Below are 19,108 nucleotides of genomic sequence, written 5' to 3'. Positions count from 1 at the left end.
TTGCTGTTAGAAGACCCTTGTTGAAGCATTTGAACTTTACCTCTTAAAAAAATGAATGTGGTCCATCAACAACAGATGACTGTGTGTCTGTATGCAGTTCCATCGCTCAGTCGTGTCCGACTCTTTGTGACCCCACGGACTGCAGCACACCAGGCCACCCTGTCCATCACTAGCTCCTGGACCTTGTTCAAACTCATGTCCATTGAGTTGGTGATGCCACCCAACATCTCATCCTCGGTCACCCCTTTCTCCTCCTGCCTTCAGTCTTTCCCAGCGTCAGGGTCTGTATACATATATGTTTATATGTATGTGTGTCTGTGTGCAGTCACATCCAACTCTTTGCAACCCCATGGTCTGTAGCCCACCAGGCTTCTCTGTCCATGGAATTCTCCAGGCAAGAAGACGAGTGGGTTGACATTTCCTACTCCAGAGGGTCTTTCCAACCTAGGGATCAAACCCGTGTCTCTTCCGTCTTCTGCATTGGCAGGTGGATTCTTCACCACTGTGTCACCTGGAAAATATGTACACACACACACACACACACACACACACACACACATAGTAATAGACTACTGCTGCTGCTGCTGCTAAGTTGCTTCAGTCGTGTCCGACTCTGTGCACAGCCCACCAGGCTCCCCCGTCCCTGGGATTCTCCAGGCAAGAACACTGGAGTGGGTTGCCATTTCCTTCTCCAATGCATGAAAGTGAAAAGTGAAAGTGAAGTCGCTCAGTCATGTCCGATTCTTAGCGACCCCATGGACTGCAGCCTACCAGGCTCCTCTGTCCATGGGATTTTCCAGGCAAGAGTACTGGAGTGGGGTGCCATACTACTCAACCATTAAAATCAATGAAATTCTGCCATTTGAAATCACATGGATGGACCTAGAGTGTATAATGCTTAATGAAATCAGGCAGACAGAGAAAGACAAATATTGTCTGTTGTCACATTTATGTGGAATCTAAAAGATAAAATGAATGAATATAACAAAACAAATTCACAGATATAGAGAATAAGCTCGTGGCTACCAATGGGGAGTGGGGAGTGGTGAAGGCCAAAATAGGGGTAGGAAATTAAGAGGCATAAAATCCTATGTATAAAATAAATAAGCTGGGGGATTCCCTAGTGGTCCAGTGGCTAGGACTCTGCGCTCTCACTGCCCAGGGCCTGGGTTCAATCCTTGGTTGGGGAATTAAGATCCTACAAACCAAGTAGCACAGCCAAGAGTAAATAAATATAATTAAACAAGCTAAAAGGATATATTGTACAGCACAGGGAATATAGCCAATAATTTATAATAACTTGAAATATAATATATAAAAATATTGAATCACTATGATATATACCTGAAACAAATACCATATTTAAACCAGCTATATTTCCATTTTTTAAATGAAATGGAGGTTTCAAGTATTTTTTTTCCAGCACACAATCCTCCCCAACAACCTTCTAGATACTTATTTTCTACCTTTTCTGAAAAAAGATAATTCTCATTTACCAGAACCCCAGACACCACTGAAGAATTCGAAGCTCCTGAGCTCAGAAGTGAGCAAACACACACAGATAAGTATAATTAGTAGTCAAAGGCTGGGTTTAAATGTTTGAAGCACAGTCAACACCCACTAGGAGGAGGGCATGGCAACCCACTCCAGTATTCTTGCCTGGAGAGTCCCCATGGACAGAGGATTCTGGCGGGCTACATACAGTCCATGGGGTCGCAAAGAGCTGGACCCGACTGAATGACTAAGCACAGCACAAACGCCCACTAAGAAATACCAACTAGATTATCATTGCTTTTGTGAGGTAATGACTCATCAACTCAAACCACCTAAGTCTGCAATGTTCTGTATTTATTGTCTATTGGTATAAAGCCTTCATTCTTAACTCTTCTTATGCCATCACATTCTTAACTCTTTTATAAATTAAACAATACACTTTTAGCATCCCACAGTAATCACTTTCAAAAGTTATAATATACATCTGCATGCTACACAAACATGCATTTCTCTCTATAAGCATTTTGTCACATATCACCACCCTCAAACAGTATAAAATTTTAAAAAATGGAACATCACAAAACTGTTGCATATTCCTTTCCCCCACTTGTTAGCAGGTGGCACTTTCTTCAAAAGAGAAAGCAGTGAAAAACCAGAAATTTTGCAACCAGCGTTTGACTTCAACTTTTTACTTTCTGGTCATCTTCAAGTACCACCCTCTCCTGGTACTCTTCTGGATCTTGTCTCTGAGCTTGAATATGCTGAGGAACAACCCGTTCCCCTGGGTTCCCCTGAGAAGTGGTAAGCAGGGCTCTTGCACAGGCTGGAGCACAAGAGAGGGTGAGATAGGTGGTACCATGTGTCTGAGAATGGGTGTTGCTGCTCTATCGCTGCCAAATATTCTAATATTCCTCCAGTTCCCAAGCCAGTGCAGAACCTTGGTCCTAAATGCTCATTTCCCTGCCAGAACCCGAGGTTGCACCATGTGGATCTGTGAACTCAGACTTCATGCCTTTGGGACGTGGTCCTGCTGAGCTGGTGAACCTCTAATAATGATAGGAATATGGAGGATACTTAGGATATGGGGGAGGAGAATCTTGACGGTCACTAAGGAACAATTTGTAAACTGCACAGGCAACAGAGGTAGCTTCCAGGATAGCAATCACCTCATTGATGCCACAGGAATCTGGACAGTACAACTCATAAAAATCAGAGAAAGAGTTAAAGCTGTGATTTCCCCGAGGCTCTCTCACCTTCTTCCGGCCAAGTTCCATGTAATCTAAGTCATACCCCGAGATACGGGAACCTCTTAGTTCCTCTTGGGGACAGGCTTCAGAGGACTCATAGTTTTTCCCGCTTGGCATAGTTTTTCCAATTTGCACTCGGTATCTAAACTGGTCTCACTTTCCCGCTGCGCCCTGTGACCACCCCACCCTCTGTTCTGACGCTGTATGAATGTGGGGAAATAAGTATCACGTCCAGCTGTGCCTCCAACACGTCTGCGCGGGGGACTGGAGCCGACCCCCAGGAAGTGGTAGAACCATCCTAGTGGCGGGTAAGAGCTTTACATCCCACAGCAGCATTCTGTCCAGGTCGCTCCGGCCCCAGGCAGGGTCGCAATCAGCAAGGCTGGCTGAGACGGGAGGTTGAGGAGAGGGCAGTGTCCGATCACTTGTGGCCACCGGTCCCGGTGCGCTTCGTGACAATGGCGAATAAAGGCAGGCGGAGGAGGGTGGTACGAGTTACGTCATGCCCGTGGCCTGTTATTTTATGTGCATGTTATACCTTTTAATTTTTCATTAGCCTTTGTCAATGACTCTTAATGAAGCTATTTTGGAGCTTTGAAGCCCTTTGCAGGCTTGTGCGTGACAACTAAATCAGGAAACCTATTGTTTGTTTGATTCGGGAGCCTTTGCTTTCAAGTGCATTTCTCAAGTGACCTTGTCTTAAATCATTAATAGCCGTTATACTTCTAGGTCATCTTAGCCTGGGACCACAGTTCTTAAACGTGAACAAGCAAGGATGCTGCAAGTGTGCTCAGTTCGTGGGGACTTCAGGATCCCCTTTCTTCAGCAAAGCCTTGGGTCTCTTGGGGCAAGTTAATATTATACTTAAGAGGCATGTGCCACTGGGTTGAGCATTTGCGCGGTTTTGCAGTGTACCTCATTACACGGAAATTTGCTTTAGGCTGATGCGGGACCTAGTGTCACTGTAAGCCATTCTGTGACCAGCGTGCTCTAACGCAGGAGTCTTGGAGTTAGGTGGTGAGTGCCCTAACAGCTTTGAGGTGCTCAGTCCGTGCCCGCCAGTGCTGCAGCTTTCGGCTTCTGAGAGTCCCACCAGAAATAGCCTTTCCTTCCTGTTAACACACCGGCAATCACCAAAGAGTTGTTACTGCGGACTGGCCAAGAGGAGGCCTTGCGTGCACCACTAGCAATTCCGGTGTGGACCTGGGGACTGGCGAAAGGACTGAACCAGCACGTCCCCAAAGAATGTGGGCTGTGGACTGGGACTCCAGTCAAACGGGGCACTGTGGGCTGAACTACCAACCCAGCGTGGAATCCAGGGACTGAGCCAAGAGCTCAGAATCTGGGACTGTCTGCTAACTCAAGCTGACCTGCCCCGGGCTGGAAAGCCAGGTACGTTAGTGGCTTCGTGCAAAGAGATCAGAGCTCTGAACTGAGGAGAACTTACCCCCAGCCCTTGGAAATGGCAAGAAAGGCAGAGAACTAAAGGGGTTTGTGCCTACCAATATCTGTGTTTCCTGTTGTCCCCAGGGTTGTCAGAAGTTTCCTCCTGATCCCATTGCTGCCACAAAATCTGTTAAAAAATGAAATTTGCCTGAGTAAGCTTTAAAGATCTTAAGAGTTTATTCAGTGATTCATGAATCAAACAACATCCTATCCATCAGAGGGAAAGGGGCTCTGAGATGCTATGCAAATGGAAAGCTTTTTATAGGAGGAAGGGGCAGGACAAGGACGTTATACCAGCATGGGACAGTTGTGTACGCAAGGTCACCTTCCTTCAAGGGAAAGTAGGCTTCTTCTTTTTTTTAATTTCTTTTTATTTCTTTGGACTTGTGTGTTTCTAGTTTGTTCCTTCATTTGTACAACATTTCTCTACCTTTTCTTTTTTTTTTTTTAACTTATTGTGTTTGAGGTCTCCTTTTCCCAGGCTTCAAGGTTGAATTCTTTCCTCCTCTTGGTTTCTGCCTTCCTAAGGTTTGTGTAAGCTTTGTGTAGGGTGAGATTTGCGCTGAATTTTGGGGTTTTTTTCCCCTCTGATGGGCAGGGCTGAGTAAGGGGGTAATCTGTCTGCTGACGATAAGGTTTGCACTTTTGTCTTGTTTTCTGTTTGGATGAGGCATCCTGCACAGGACGCTACTGCAGTTGGGTGATGCTGGGTCCTGTATAGAAGTGGTTGCCTTTGTGAGAATTCTCTCTGTTTGATACTCCTTAGGGTTAGGAGTTCTTTGGTAGTCTAGAGTCTTGGAGTCAGCGCTCCCAATCCAAAGGCTCAGGGCTTGAGCTTGGGCCAGTAACAGAGATTCCACAGATGGTTTATGATGGCATTAAATGTTATTAATACAAATACCCAGAAACGAGAAGCCAAAGGTGAACACCAGACAAATGGCAGTGACAAAATCAGGCAAATAATAATGAAAATAATGGAGTACACACATATACATATACTGCCATAAGCAAATCAAAACAACCCAACAAAAATAAAGTACAATAGATTGACCCGGTGGACAAAGGACACCAAAAATGATATATACCAGATAAGAAAAAACTAACTAAAGCACAAACTAGAAAACAAAACTAAAGCAAGGTGCCAACTGGGGAATAAAGCAATGAAAACAAAGCTAACAAATACGGTGAGAAAAAGAAAGGAAAGGAAGAATAGAAATGCAAAGTTAAATAGAGGTAGATAAAGAAGACATACATGTTAAAGATTAACTGCAAGGGAGAAAGAACAGTAGGAAGAGCAAACAAAGGAATAAATGTAGAAAAGATAATAATAGATTAAAAAATTTTTAAATTAAAATTAAAAAAAGAGAAAAGGTAGGGGGAAAAGAAAAAGGAAAATTCCACAGAACTGCAAAAGGCCAACGTAGAGGCAGAGATTTAAAACCTCAAAAGCTTAATTAGAGTTCATAGTGCTAATAAAATCAACGAAAGTACGGTAACACATCTTGGAAAATAGAGAACAAAGTTATGTATGGTTCCACTATATGTTGTAAATATCTTTAAAATATTTATTTATTTGGCTGCATCAGGTTTATTAGCTGTTTATTATTTATTAGTTGTGTTACACAGACTATCCAGCTGCGGTGTGAGGGCTCAGCAGCTGCGGTACATGGGCTTAGTTGCTCCACAGCATGTGGGATCTTAGTTCCCTGACCAGGGATGGAACCTGAGTCCCTTGCATTGCAATGCAGATTCTTAACCATTGGACCACCAGGGAAGTCCCTCCAATTTTTTTTTAAGTAGATAGATTAAGATTTCCAGTTGGAGTTTCAATACCAAACTCTCAAAATATAACAGAATGAACAGAAAAGTAGAAGAATATCGTAGACTTGGAAAGCACTATGAACCAATTCAACAAAATTAAGATTTATACAATTTTCACACAACAGCAGGATACAAATTCCATTTCATTGATTTCTAATATAAATCCACAGTGAAAACAGAACAGACTCTGTATGATTTCTGTATCTTTAGACTGTGAGAGTTTTGCACCTTGTTTTATGTCCCAATGTCTCAGGCTTCCTTGGTGGCTCAGCTGGTAAAGAATCCGCCTGCAATGCAGGAGGCCTGAACTTGATCTCTGGGTTGGGAAGATCCCCTGGAGAAGGGAAATGCTACCCACTCCAGTATTCTGGCCTGGAGAATTCCATGGACTGTATAGTCCATGGGGTCACAAAGAGTCGGACATGACTGAGTGACTTTCACTTCACTTATGTCCCAATGTCTCCTGGTTTATAGTCCATGGGAACTAGTGAACGTGTGAAAGTGTTATTCACTCAGTCGTGTCCAACTCTTTATGACCCCATGGACTAAAGCCTGCTAGGATCCTCTGTCCATAGAATTCTCCAGGCTAGAATATTGGAGTGGATAGCCATCCCCTTCTCCAAGGAATCTTCCCAACCCAGGGATCGTACCTGAATCTCCTGCATTACAGGCAGATTCTTTGCCTTCTGACCCACCTGGGAAGTAGAGTAGGCTTCTATCAGGCAGGTTCACCAGTGCTAACTAGGTCATTCCTGACTGGGTTAAGATTCTATTCCTGGATGTGACTGAGACTGTAATTGTTACACATTAAGTCTCAGTTTGGTGACGTGGAGTGTTATACAAGTGACTCCACTTGGGGCCTGTTGTCTCTTTTTTAAACACAAATTATCTTAAACTCAGTGGCCAAAATCAATACCAGTTGATTATCTGACTGTTCTAGAGGTTTGAATCCAATGCCAGTCTCCCTGGACTGATACTGGTGTGTCTTCTGGATGATATAGGGGAATTCATCCCCATACTTTTCCCCACATTCATCTCCTTACCTTCCCCCTTTCCCCTTTTCTCCACGTGCCTCCTTCCTGGAGGAAGAAGGCCCTCTTCCTTCATCCTCAAGGTCAGCAATGTTGTATCTCTGTGATATGATTCTTAGGTTCTTTAAAGAACTTGTGTGATTAGGTTGGACCCACCCGGTGGCTCAGAGGTAAAGAATCCACTTGCAAATGCAGGAAACGCGGACTCCCTCCCTGGGTCTGGAAGATCCCCTGGAGAAGGGCATGGCAGCCCACTCCAGTATTCTTGCCCAGAGAATCCCATGGACTGAGGAGCCTGGCGGGCCACAGTTCATAGGGTCGCAAAGAGTCAGACACGACTGGAACAGCTGAGTATGCGCGCACCCAGATAATCTTAAAAAATCTCTTTATCTCAAAATCTTTAACTAAATCGCATCTGCAGAAGTTCCTTTGCCTCTAGCCTATTCTCGGGGACCGGGGGTTGGGATGTGGATGCTGTGCTGTGGGCACTGCTCTTTCTGCCACAATGCTTCACTGTTACTTAACAGAACTGCCCAGAATCCCCTTCAAGGTCTGCACCTCCGCTAACAAGCGACAGGCCCCAGTTTAATACGCCCCTCTGGCAGGTGAAAGGAGTGAGGCCCTGGGAGATGGGGGGCATTTATTACATGCCTACTGCATGCCATGCCCTGTGCTAAGAGCCTCACACGGCTTGTGTTGTTTGATTCTCCAAGCAACCAGAGAAAAGCAAAAGTGTCAGTTGCTTGTCATGTCTGACTCTTTGTGACTCCATGGATGGTGGCCGCCAGGCTCCTCTGTCCATGGGATTCTCCAGGCAAGAATACTGGAGTAGGTTGCAGAGAGGGAAGTGTTATTGTTGTACATTCAGTAGGGCTGAAGGACTCTGTGAGTATAAGGGACAAGAAACCGGACATAAACTGTCTTTAGCCAAAGATGGTGATTAGAAACCCCAAGGCTGATCTTCAGGCCCAGCTAGATCCAGGCATTCAAAGGATGCTATCGAGAACCTCTCTCTCTTCATCTCCTTTGGCTTCTTTCTCAACCACCTTCTCCTTTCATGGAGGCAAAATCATCAGGAGCAGCTCTGAGCAGAAACCATCCCTGGGGAAAGAGACCTTCTGGTTCTCCACTTCCAACAGAAGCCCTGGCATTGAGTCTGACTGAGCCCTTAGGGGTCTGGCATCCATATCCGAACACCCAACACCCCAAGGAACATATCCAGGGACATATCTTGGGAATACGCTCACAGGCTAGGTCTGAAATACATGCCCAACCTGGAGGCTAGAGGCCAAGGTCAGCCTTACCCAGCACAGGGCCTGGGTGTGCAGGGGCGTTTCCTCAGGGACAGCAGCTGTGTGGTGCGTGTATGTAAAGGAGGTAAAAGCCCAGTGCCAGGGGAAATGCTCGTTGTCATTGTACACGTTTGACAGGAGTAGAAACTGAGGCACAGAGTGGTTCAATAAAATACCCTACATCACATCGCTGGTAAGTGGCCATGCCAGGACTCAAACCCAGAACTCCCACCATGAATGGCAGTTCCAGAAATCAAGGCAGGGCCTCTCCATGCGTGGGTCTCTCTTCCACTCTCTCTGAACCCCCAGATTCCATCAAAAGACAAGTTTCATTGTAAGCTACCCCAAGGTCAGGCTGGGCTATTGCTCTCTGTGCCCCGACATGTAAGTCCCAGAGGTCCCTCCTTGTCTGCAGAAGCGCCTCTAAGATGGAAGAAAGAGGGGCTCAGGCATCTGACCGCTGGCCCTTTTCAAGTCCTCGACTGTGATGGCTGATCCCACGGGGGCTCCATACCATCTTAGCAGAATGCCAAACAAAAGACACAGCTTACTGGCAAAGGAGCCAACTTGGCCAAACCATCTTTCCAAGGAAAGGGCAGCTGGACGAGGAGACAAAGAGGATGTTTATAAAAGAGATAAGTCTCCTGGGAGATGTAAGAAACAGCTGAGAGGAAATAAATCAAACCGTGGGGCAGTTCCTGGAACTGAGGCCAGAAGTGGACAGGACCAAGGCCCCTTCCCAGAGGGTAAGGAAGTTCGTTAGGCCAGACGAGCCGAATCAGCTGGACCCTCAGTGCCCATGGAGAACCTAGGAAAGCTGCCCCCAACCCCAGGGATGCAAGACTGAAAATACATCCCTGCAGAGGAGACAAGGGGCAAAGAGTGGACATTTATCAAGGGCTTTCTGTGTGCTGAGCCCTTCACTGATGCGGCTCTTGGTCTTCCTCATCACCCTTCTGAGCAAGCACACCAATGTATCCAGTTTTTACAGAGAGGGATTCTGAGGCTTAGAGAGGTAAAGCAACTTGATCAAGAGCACACAGCCATCAAATAGCAGAGCTGGGTTCAAACCCAGGTCTGTCTGACCCTGAAGTCAGTGTTCTTCCCTCCCATGATGTACATTATTAGAGGGGACGTGGACATCCCGGGAACATTTCTAACTCGCTGTTTCTGGAAAGCCCCTTGAGAAGCAGAGGCCCGGGTAGGTGGGCATGAAGATCTTGCAGGTATGTGGAAGGAAGGCAGAATGGTGTGGCAAAGTGGTGAGACCAGATGGTAGGCAGCCACTGCCCCATGTCCCTAAAGGGCCTTCCACCTCGACTCCAGCTAATTTCCTTGGAAACCCCAAACCTTCCCACGTCCGGGAATAAAAGGAAGGCCTTTAGGACACAACTGCCCTGCCAACTTCCGGCTGTTGTGCTTTTTTTTTTAACTTATTCTATTGAAGTATAGTTGATTTATAACAGGTTAATTTCTGCTGTACAGCAAAGTGATTCATATATATTTATATTCTTTTCTATTATGGTTTATCATGGGATATTGACTATATTTAACAATTCCCTGTGCTATACAGTTAGACCTTCAGTTGTTTGTTGTTGTTGCTTAGTCACTCAGTCGTGTCCAACTCTTTGTGACTCCATGGACGACAGCACGCCAGGCTTCCCTGTCCTTCTTTATCTCCTGGAGTTTGCTCAAACTCACATCCATTGAGTCTGATGCCATCCAACCATCTCATCCTCTGTCACCCACTTCTCCTCCTGTCCTCAATCTTTCCCAGCATCAGGGTCTTTTCCAATGAGTCAGCTCTTCACATCAGGTGGCCAGAGTATTGGAGCTTCACCTTCAGCATCAGTCTTTCCAGGGAGTATCTAGGGTTGATTCCCTTTAGGAGTGACTGGTTTTATCTCGTTGCTGTCCAAGGGGCTCTCAAGAGTCTTCTCCAACATCACAGCTCAAAAACATCCATCCTGTATACCACATCCTCTGTATAATGGTTTACACTGCCAAGCGTTTCTTTATACTGCTCATTCTCAGGTGCATAGGTATTGATTCTCACTCTGCCCTGATCGCTAAATCATGTTGAATCCGTAGCAGGCAGGGCACACGTATTTATGGTACTAGGCAGCCTTTCTCATGCAGCTAAGGAATAATTACTGTTTCCTCATTGCCGATTGTGTGAATTCACAAAAGCCCAGAGTGACCAGTGTTTCCCTCCTACAATAGTTGCTCTCGGGGTCCCACACCAGGATGTCTCCCCCACCAGGCCAGCCTGACCACCCTCCAGCATGCTGGCTGCTAAGAGCTCACAGCCAACCCTCCTTCTGCAGAGAATCACCATCTGTTAACCAGAGCCTCACTAGGCGGTCATGTCCTCCTAAGAGCACCCTACAGCCAGTGCTGACCTGGGGGTGCATCCAGAGTGGGTAACAGCTTTGTGATGTGATCAACCCCTCAGCCCCCAGCGGATCAGGGGGACATGGCCTGTGGCTACTCCCCGCTCGGCTTCCCCCTTCCGTGTCCTGTTTCCTTCACCCCTTATAGGTTTTTCCTGAGTCCTTCCTCAGTAAATCGCCCAGTGGCCTAAGATACCATCACCCTATTTGCGGGACAGGAAACCGAGGCTTAAGCAGGATGGTGCCTCCACCCCAGCTTAGTCTGTCCCCGAAGTTCAAGCCCTTTCTGTTCCTTCATCCTGCCTGGACAGCGGACAGATGGGGAGCAGAAACCCCAGGCCCCGCAGGGATGGGGGCATTTTTCTCCTCCAGCTGCAGCGGCCCCTGTCGCCCTCCCCCGCACTGAGTCATCGCCTGCCTGCGCAGAGCGGCAAGGAATCAGGAGCGGGGCTGGGCAGGCAGCAGGCACTGGAGATGAGATTTCTCAGAAGCCGCAGTCCATCACGGCTCAGGGAGGCAGGGGCTGAGAGGGAGCCTCTCCCCAGGTCCTGGTCACCCCAGGACTGGAGGCAGGGAGACCCAGAGGCTGCTGTGGCTCCAGGTGAGCCTCTCCCTGGGGACAAACCCTCCAAAGTGTCTCAGAGAGGAGGGGCTGATGGCAAAGCCCAGATGCGAGGAGCTTGGCTGAGTCAGCCGCCAAAGGGGCGCGGCAAGGGAATAGGAGGCAGACAGTGTTCCCCGGAACACACAGCAGAGGCCAAGCCCACACCTCTGCCTGCCCCCAGGACCCGGAACATCAGAGCCCTGCGTTCCTGCCTCTTCCAATTCGGCTCCAGAAACACCCTTCTTCCAGTCCCTACTGCTGCTTCAGTTAAATGAATTTGAAGCACCTTTTTCATTTCTTTTAATTGAAGTCAAATTTACATACACCGAAATACTGAAGTCTTGGGTGTCCCAGGAAGTGAATTTGGATAAATGTGTGCACCTGTGTCATGAACACAGCTCTCTGCATATGGAATGTTCCTTTCACTCCGGGAGGGTTTGTGTGTGAGTGTGCGTGTGTGTTCCTTTTCAGGTTAACCCCCATAGGCAATCACTGTTCTGATTTCTATCGCTGGGAATTAGATGTACCCGCTTTTGACCGTCATATAAATGGAATCACACAGTCTGTACTTTGGGGCTCTGGCCTCTTTCACTCAACACCCTGTCTGTGAAATGTGTCCACGCTAGGCAGGCAGCAGTCATGACTCCTGCCTGTCACTGAGTGTGTTCCTTTGTGTGAATACACCGCAATTATTCCTCCATTGTCCTCTTAAGGGACGTTTCTGCTGTTTCTATTCCTGGCTATTGAATAAGACTGCTGTGAACTCTTGAGTAAGTCTGTGGACATCTGTTTCCATTTCTCGTGGGTTAATAACCAGGGGTGGAATTGGTGGGTCAGGGAATGGGTGTTGCTAACTTGACAAGAAAGTAGCAAGCTGTTCTCTGAAGTGGGCATGTCCTTCTACACGCCCACCTGCGGTGCTTGACATTTTGAGCTGCTTTATAGCCGCAGAGACATTTGACTTTTCAGGGCTTTTAACTTTAGAAGTGGTGTTTCTCTGATAACTTACGAAGTCAAGCACTCTGCACACGCTCATTGGCCATTCTTGTATATTATTCTGTGAAGCCACCGTTCAAGTCTTTTGCCTATTTAAAAAAATACTGGTTATTTTAATTTTGTTAAAATTTTTCCGTTTATAAACAGAAATATCCTGCCTATCACTCTTTCTCAGAGAGGAATAATTAGAAATGAACTCATTTGTGCTGTTGAGACACACATAGATTGTTCCAAGGTCCCTTATTCTGTAGCAAAGTTCCCTTATTCCATACTGGTGCTCCCTTGCTAGAGGGTATCCAGCTATTGAGAGACGGAACCTCTCAGGAGATTCTCTGGCATTGCGGGTGGAGGTCATGATGCATCCTTGGTTGGTACTATTACATCTTTAATCTGTAGAGAATACTGGATTTTCTATTTGTAGAAAATTGTATTTGTAGAAAATACATTTTCTATGTACTTCTTTCTAGCTCATTAACTGAATACATTAATAGTAGGTTAATCAAATTTATAAAAATTGAATGAGTCATATTCTGTTGTTGTTCGGTCGCTCAGCCATATCTGACTCTTTGCAACCCCATGGACTGCAGCACGCCAGACTTCCCTGTCCCCCACTGTCTCCTGGAGTTTGCTCAAACTCATGTCCATTGAGTTGGTGATGCCATCCAACCACCTTATCCTCTGTCACCCACTTCTCCTGCCCTTAAACTTTCCCACCATCAGGGTCTTTTCCAATGAGTTGGCTCTTCGGATCAGGTGGCCAAAGTACAGGAGCTTCAGCTGCAGCATCAGTCCTTCCAATAAAGCATACAATCTATCTTCTCAGTATATTCAGGTTGTACAGTTATCCCCACTGTTTAATTACAGAATGTTTTCATCATCCGAGAGGAAACCTTCCCCAATCCCCCTCTGCCCAGAGCTCCTGGCAACTATTCGTCTACTTTTGAACTCTGAATTTGCATATTTTGAAATATGTGTGTGTGTATATATATATACATATACATTCAGGATGTGCCATTTTCTATCTGGCCTCTTCTACTTGGCGTAACCTTTTCAAGGTTCATCCATGCTGAGCCTGTGGATGCCCTTTTCTGTGGATAGGCCACATTTTGGTTGTTGACTCATCAGTTGGTGAACATTTGGGTTGTTTCTACTCTTTGGCTTTTTAAAATAATGCTGTTATGAACATTTGTGTACAGGATTTTGTGTGAACGTACGTTTCCCAGTTCTCTTGGGCATCTACCCTAGGAGTGACGTCTTTGGGTCATAGGGTAATTCCGTGTTTATATTTTGGAGGAACTGCCAGTCTGTTCTCTTTGGCAGCTGCACCATTTCCATCCCCAGCAGAAATGTATAAGAGCTACAGGCCCCCTACATCCTGCCAACACTTGTTATTGCTGGGTTTTCCTCTTTTATTACAGTCATCATAATGCGTGTGGAATGGTATCTCATTGAGGTTCAGATTTTCATTCCCCAAATGTTCAGCATTGTTTCATGTGCTAATTTGCCACTTATGTATTTTTTCTTCAGAGAAATGTCTATTCCATCCATCCATTTTTAAACTTGGTTGTCTGTCTTTTATTGTTGAGCTCCAAGAGTTTTATGTATATTGAACATAAGTCACTTTGTGTGATTTGTAAATACTTTATCCCTTTCTGTGGATTGTCTTCTTACTTCTTGATGGTGTCCTTGGAAGCACAAGTGTTTAATGTTGATAAAGTCCACTTTATTTTGTCTTTAGTTGCTTGTGCTGTTTTTGTATTCTACCTAAGAAACTATGCTCTAATCAAGGTCACTAAAATGAACACCTATTTTTCCTCTATGAGTTTTCTAGTCTGTGATTCATTTTGCATGTGGATATCCAGTTCTAGTACCTTTTGTTGAAAAGACTATTCTTTTCCCGTTGAATTGCCTTGGCACCCTGTCAGAAATCAATTGATCATGAAGGCAGATGTTCATGTTTGGACTTTCAGTTCTGGTCTCAGTGTATGCCGATCCTTATACCAGCACCACAGTCTTTATTACTTGACAGATTTGAAGCAAGTTTTGAAATTAGGAAGTATGATTCTTCCCAACTTCACTATTCTTTTCCAAAAGAAAAGACTTGACTCTTCTGGGTCTCTTCCATTTGCATTTGAATTTTAGGATCAGCTTGTCAGTTTCTGCCCCAAAAAGGGGCTTTAATTTTGAGAGGGAATGCAATGAATCTATAGATAAATTTGGGCAGAAGTGCCATTTTAACAGTAGCAAATGTCCCAATCCATGAACACAAATGTCTTTCCATTTATACAGGTCTTTAGTTGCTTTCAAAGATGCTTTGTAGTTTTCAGTGTAAAAGCCTTTCACCTCTTTTGTTAAATTTTTTCCTAAGTATTTTAGTCTTTCAGTTGTAAATGGAATTGCTTTCTTAATCTCACTTTGGGGCCATTCACTGCTAGTCCATAGAAACACAGTTGACTTTTATGTACTGATTTTGTGTCCTGCCATCTTCCTAAACTTAATTATTGACTCTAATAATTGCTTCCTTCCTTCTTTCCTTCCTTCCTCTTTTCTTCTGCTTACTTTTGGTTCCATTGGCTCTTCTTTTTCTACTTTCTTAAGGTATAAAGTTAGGTTGTTGATTTGAGATCTTTCTCCCTTTTTTTGGTAGGTATTTACAGCTATGATGAGTTCTGATTTTATTCCACTGTGGTCAGAGGGTATGCCTTACATGATTTTCAATCTTTTAAAATGTATAATGGCTTGTTTTAAGGCCTACTGTGATCTAACTGGGTGCTAAGTTTTGAGATTTCAAAGAAAAATAGGTTTAAAAGAGATGGTAAGATATATTATGAAAACCATAATCAAAACAGATCTTGAGTGGCTCTACTAACATGAGAGAAAAATAGACTTTAGAAAAAAACTATTAGTAGAGACAAAGATACCTGGGTCGGGAAGATCTCCTGGAGGAGGAAATTGCAACCCACTCCAGTATTCTTGCCTGGAAAATTCCATGGTCCGAGGAGCCTGCTGCTGCTGCTGCTAAGTCGCTTCAGTCGTGTCTGACTCTGTGCTCCAATTCATAGGGTTGCAGACAGCTGGACACAACTGAACATGTAGAGACAAAGAAGGATATTTTATGATAATTGAAGGGTTAATGCATCAAGAAGATACAATGATTATAAACATACATGTTCCTAACAAGAGAGTCCCGAAATACATGAAACAGAAACTGTCAGAATTGAGGGAAGAAATAGACCAACAATAATGTCAGGCACTTCAATATCACACTTTCGGTAACTTACATTTACCCAATAACAAATGACATGAAGCATCTTTTCATGCCCTTGTTTGACTTCTGTCTTAAGGCTCTGCACTGGCTCTCATCACTGCTTAGGGGAACTCTTCCTAGTACCTTCATAGCTCACTCCATCACTTCCTCGGGACTTCATTTAGATGGCTCTTCTCTGTAAGGCCTCCTCTATAAACAGTCTAAATTTCATCACCCCTTCATAACCATTCCTATTTCTTACCTATTTCTTTTCCTTAAATCTTTATCACCTCTCACAAACATACGATGCCCTGGAATTGCATTTATCCCCTTGAATTTCTATTATCTCCTCACTAGCTGAGACTTAGCAGCAGCAGCAACAGCCAGCTCTGAAAACAATCCCAATGCAGTGTGTTATTACCATCATCGTCACCACTCACTGTTCAGACCTGGTTTATAACCTGGGCACATGGTGCTGTAGTTACTCACATATCTGTTTCCCTCATGAGATAGGGTGCTCAAGGGTGGGGGCTGGGGGGTGCGCCCAGAGCTGTCTGAGCCAAGTGCTCCCAGCACCCAGGACAGGGTGTGTCAGAGCCAAGGACCCTCTGACTGTTTGCTTCATGAAGCCAGGAGACCCTGTTCTGGTACCAGGTGTGGACCATGAATCAGACAGCCAGACCAAAATGAAAAAGGAAGGTGAAAGTTTTCTGTGAACCTCTGGAATTGGCAGGCAGCCTCAGGGCAGAGAGGAAGGCTCTGATGGTTCTCTGGGCTCACTGGTGGAGTCCCAAGCTCAGGAGTCAGGACTGCTGGGGAGCACAGCACAGAGCCGCCGGGTCTGGGACTCAAGCAGAGCGGGTTCAAGTCCAGCTATAACACCATCTGTGTGACTTTAGACAAGCCCCTTCATCTCCATGAGCCGTACTCTCTCATCTGTAAAGTGGGCACGACAATACTTATCTTAGAGAGTGGCCGTGTATAGACTGGGGTACCGCTATGGCACATGACGCAAAACTGATGCTGAGCAGATGACTATAAAATCTTAGTCACTCAGCCGTGTCCAGACTCTTTGCAACCCCCTGGACTGCAGCCCGCCAGACTCCCCTGTCCATGGGATTTCCCAGCCAAGAATACTGCGGAGGGTGGCCATTCCCTTCTCCAGGGAGTCTTCCTGACCCAGGGATCAAACCTGGGTCTCCAGGAGAAGGCAATGGCTACCCACTCCAGTATTCTTGCTTGGAAAATCCTATGGACAGAGGAGCCAGGCAGGCTACAGTCCAGGGGGTCACAAAGAATCAGACATGACTGAGCAACTAACACTTTCAGATGACTGTAATAATAGGTAAAGTTTACTGAGCACTTCTGCTGTGCCAGGCATTGCAAATAACTCTTTATAACCACAATCTCATTTTAATTATCACAATGTACTCCATCAAAGAGTATCAATCCTAGGTTATAGATGAGGAAAATAAGGCTTAAGAAAGCAATGTGACTTTACCCAAAGTGACCCAGCTAATCAGTTACAGAGCAGACTTAAAATACTAACCTGTCTGGTTCAGAATTTGTGCTCCTAGCTGATGCTGTATTCTTCAGCAACAACTTTCCTTTCTGCCCCGCTTCCCACAGTCTTTCTTAGGGATCTCCTCTTTCTTCCTGCCCCTCAAGGAGCAGGAGACTACAGAGAGATCAAAAACTTGGGACCTAAAGATAAACAGCTCTGTTCACACGCCAGCTCTGTCACTCACTGGCTGTGTGGCGTCGAGCAAGTCACTTGCCCGTCCTGAGTCTGAGTTTCTGTACTAGTCTCCCAGGGCCGCAGTAATGAATTCCCACAAACTCAGTGGCTTAGAACCACATCAATTTGTTATCTCACTGTCTGTAGCTCAAGGACTACTCTGGTGGCCTAGTGGTTAAGATTCCACCTTCTACTACAGAGGACATGGGTTCAATCCCTGGTTGGGGAACTAAGATTCTGCCTGCCACTGGGCATGGCAAAAAAAAACAAATAAACAGTGATGCAAAAAAAAAAAAAATCCATGATGAGTAGTATGTAGCTCAGAAGTCCAGGGGGCTCAGCTGGCCACTCTGCTTGGAATCTCATAGGCTGAAATAGAGGTGTTGGCCGGCCCAGGCTCTTTCCTGGGCACCCTGGGGAGGAACCTACTTCCAAGGAGAGCGACGTTGTAGGCAGAATCCAGATCCTGTGAGTGTGGGACCGAGGGCCCTGTGTCCTTGCTAGGGGTCCAGTGGGAGCTGGTCTCTGCTCCTGGGGAATGCCTGCATTCTTTCTCACGCAGGTCAAGTCTTTCTCACACTTTGGAAACCTCCAGCTTCTCCTGTGGCTCCTTCCCTACTCCAACCAGGGAAAGCCATCTGCTTTTAATGGCTCATGTGATTAGATTGAGTACGCCAGGAAAATCCAGGATAATCTCCCTATTTGAGGATCTGTAGGTTTGGTAACATCTGCAAAGTCCTTTGTCATGTAACATAACACATTCACATCTTCATAATGGGATTAGGCCATTGATGTCTTTGGTTGGGGTTAGGGTGTTGCATCCTGCCTACTGCACTTGCCTCCTCCTTGCTCATCCATCCGACAAGTGTTTATTAGCTTTGTGGCAGACACCGTGGGTGCCTTCAGTACCCGCCCACCCCAGCTTCCTGCTGCCACCTGTATCACCTGGTCAGAGGCTTTCTCCAGCTGCCAGAGGAACTTGGCAGAGTCCATGTGAAAGGACAGAAGTGCTGGGGAATTACACCCACCTGGACGCAGCCCTCGACCTATAGCTGACGGGAGCTGGTGGATAAGTAACCCAAGTCCGTCACCCTGTGGATGCAGTAACTCGGCGTGTGTCTACACTCCCTCCCAGCAGGCTTTATCTCCAGCTTCCCACAGTGGTCACTTCGTTAATAAAGTGCACTTTCTGGGATGCCTGCCTTTCCATGCCTAACCCTACCCCTAACCTCAGATCTCCCCCAAACTATACTTCTGCTAGTATCAGTTCAGTTCAGTTCAGTCGCTCAGTCGTGTCCGACTCTTTGTGACCCCATGAATCGCAGCACGCCAGGCCTCCCTGTCTATCACCAACTCCCGGAGTTCACTCAGACTCATGTCCATCAAGTCGGTGGTATAGACAGACTATATTTCTTGTCTCAAGAAATGCTACTGGGGTAACCAAGCAAAGCTCTTGTTATATGACCGGTGCTTCCTCCAGGCACCACTATTATCTCCATTTCACAGATGGGGAAACTGAGGCAGGGAGCAGATATGTAATTTGCACACACAGCTAGCATCTGGCAGAGTCAGGATCTGAACCCGGGCCGTGGGTTCCAGGACTCCTGCTGTTATAAACTAGACCATACCAACTTTCTCCCTAGCCATAAACCAAGAGCGGTATTCCCTGACTCATAGTATCACTGTGAGAATTAAATGAGATAGTGCTCGTAAAGACTTGGTCATCACACGGCACAATGAGCTCTCAATAAATGGCAGCTCAAACCAACAATAACAACATGACGAATGGTAATAATAGC

At 45.8% G+C, this 19,108-nt stretch overlaps 1 protein-coding gene across 2 annotated transcripts in view; it reads left to right on the top strand.

Moving 5' to 3' along the window:
* Positions 1-11,920: 11,920 nt before the first annotated feature.
* The window catches only part of HRH1 (histamine receptor H1), a 149,845-nt gene continuing 142,657 nt past the window's right edge, over positions 11,921-19,108 (top strand). The window contains exon 1 of one of the 2 annotated variants that reach the window (XM_027522619.1): positions 11,921-12,098. The gene's annotated coding sequence lies outside the window, so the exon portion shown is untranslated. The remainder of the gene's footprint in view (positions 12,099-19,108) is intronic. The other variant, XM_027522615.1, reaches the window with a different exon arrangement.

This window comes from Bos indicus x Bos taurus, chromosome 22 (genome assembly GCF_003369695.1).
Source record: "Bos indicus x Bos taurus breed Angus x Brahman F1 hybrid chromosome 22, Bos_hybrid_MaternalHap_v2.0, whole genome shotgun sequence".
NCBI lineage: Eukaryota > Metazoa > Chordata > Mammalia > Artiodactyla > Bovidae > Bos > Bos indicus x Bos taurus.
This window is presented reverse-complemented; position numbering and strand designations above follow the sequence as displayed.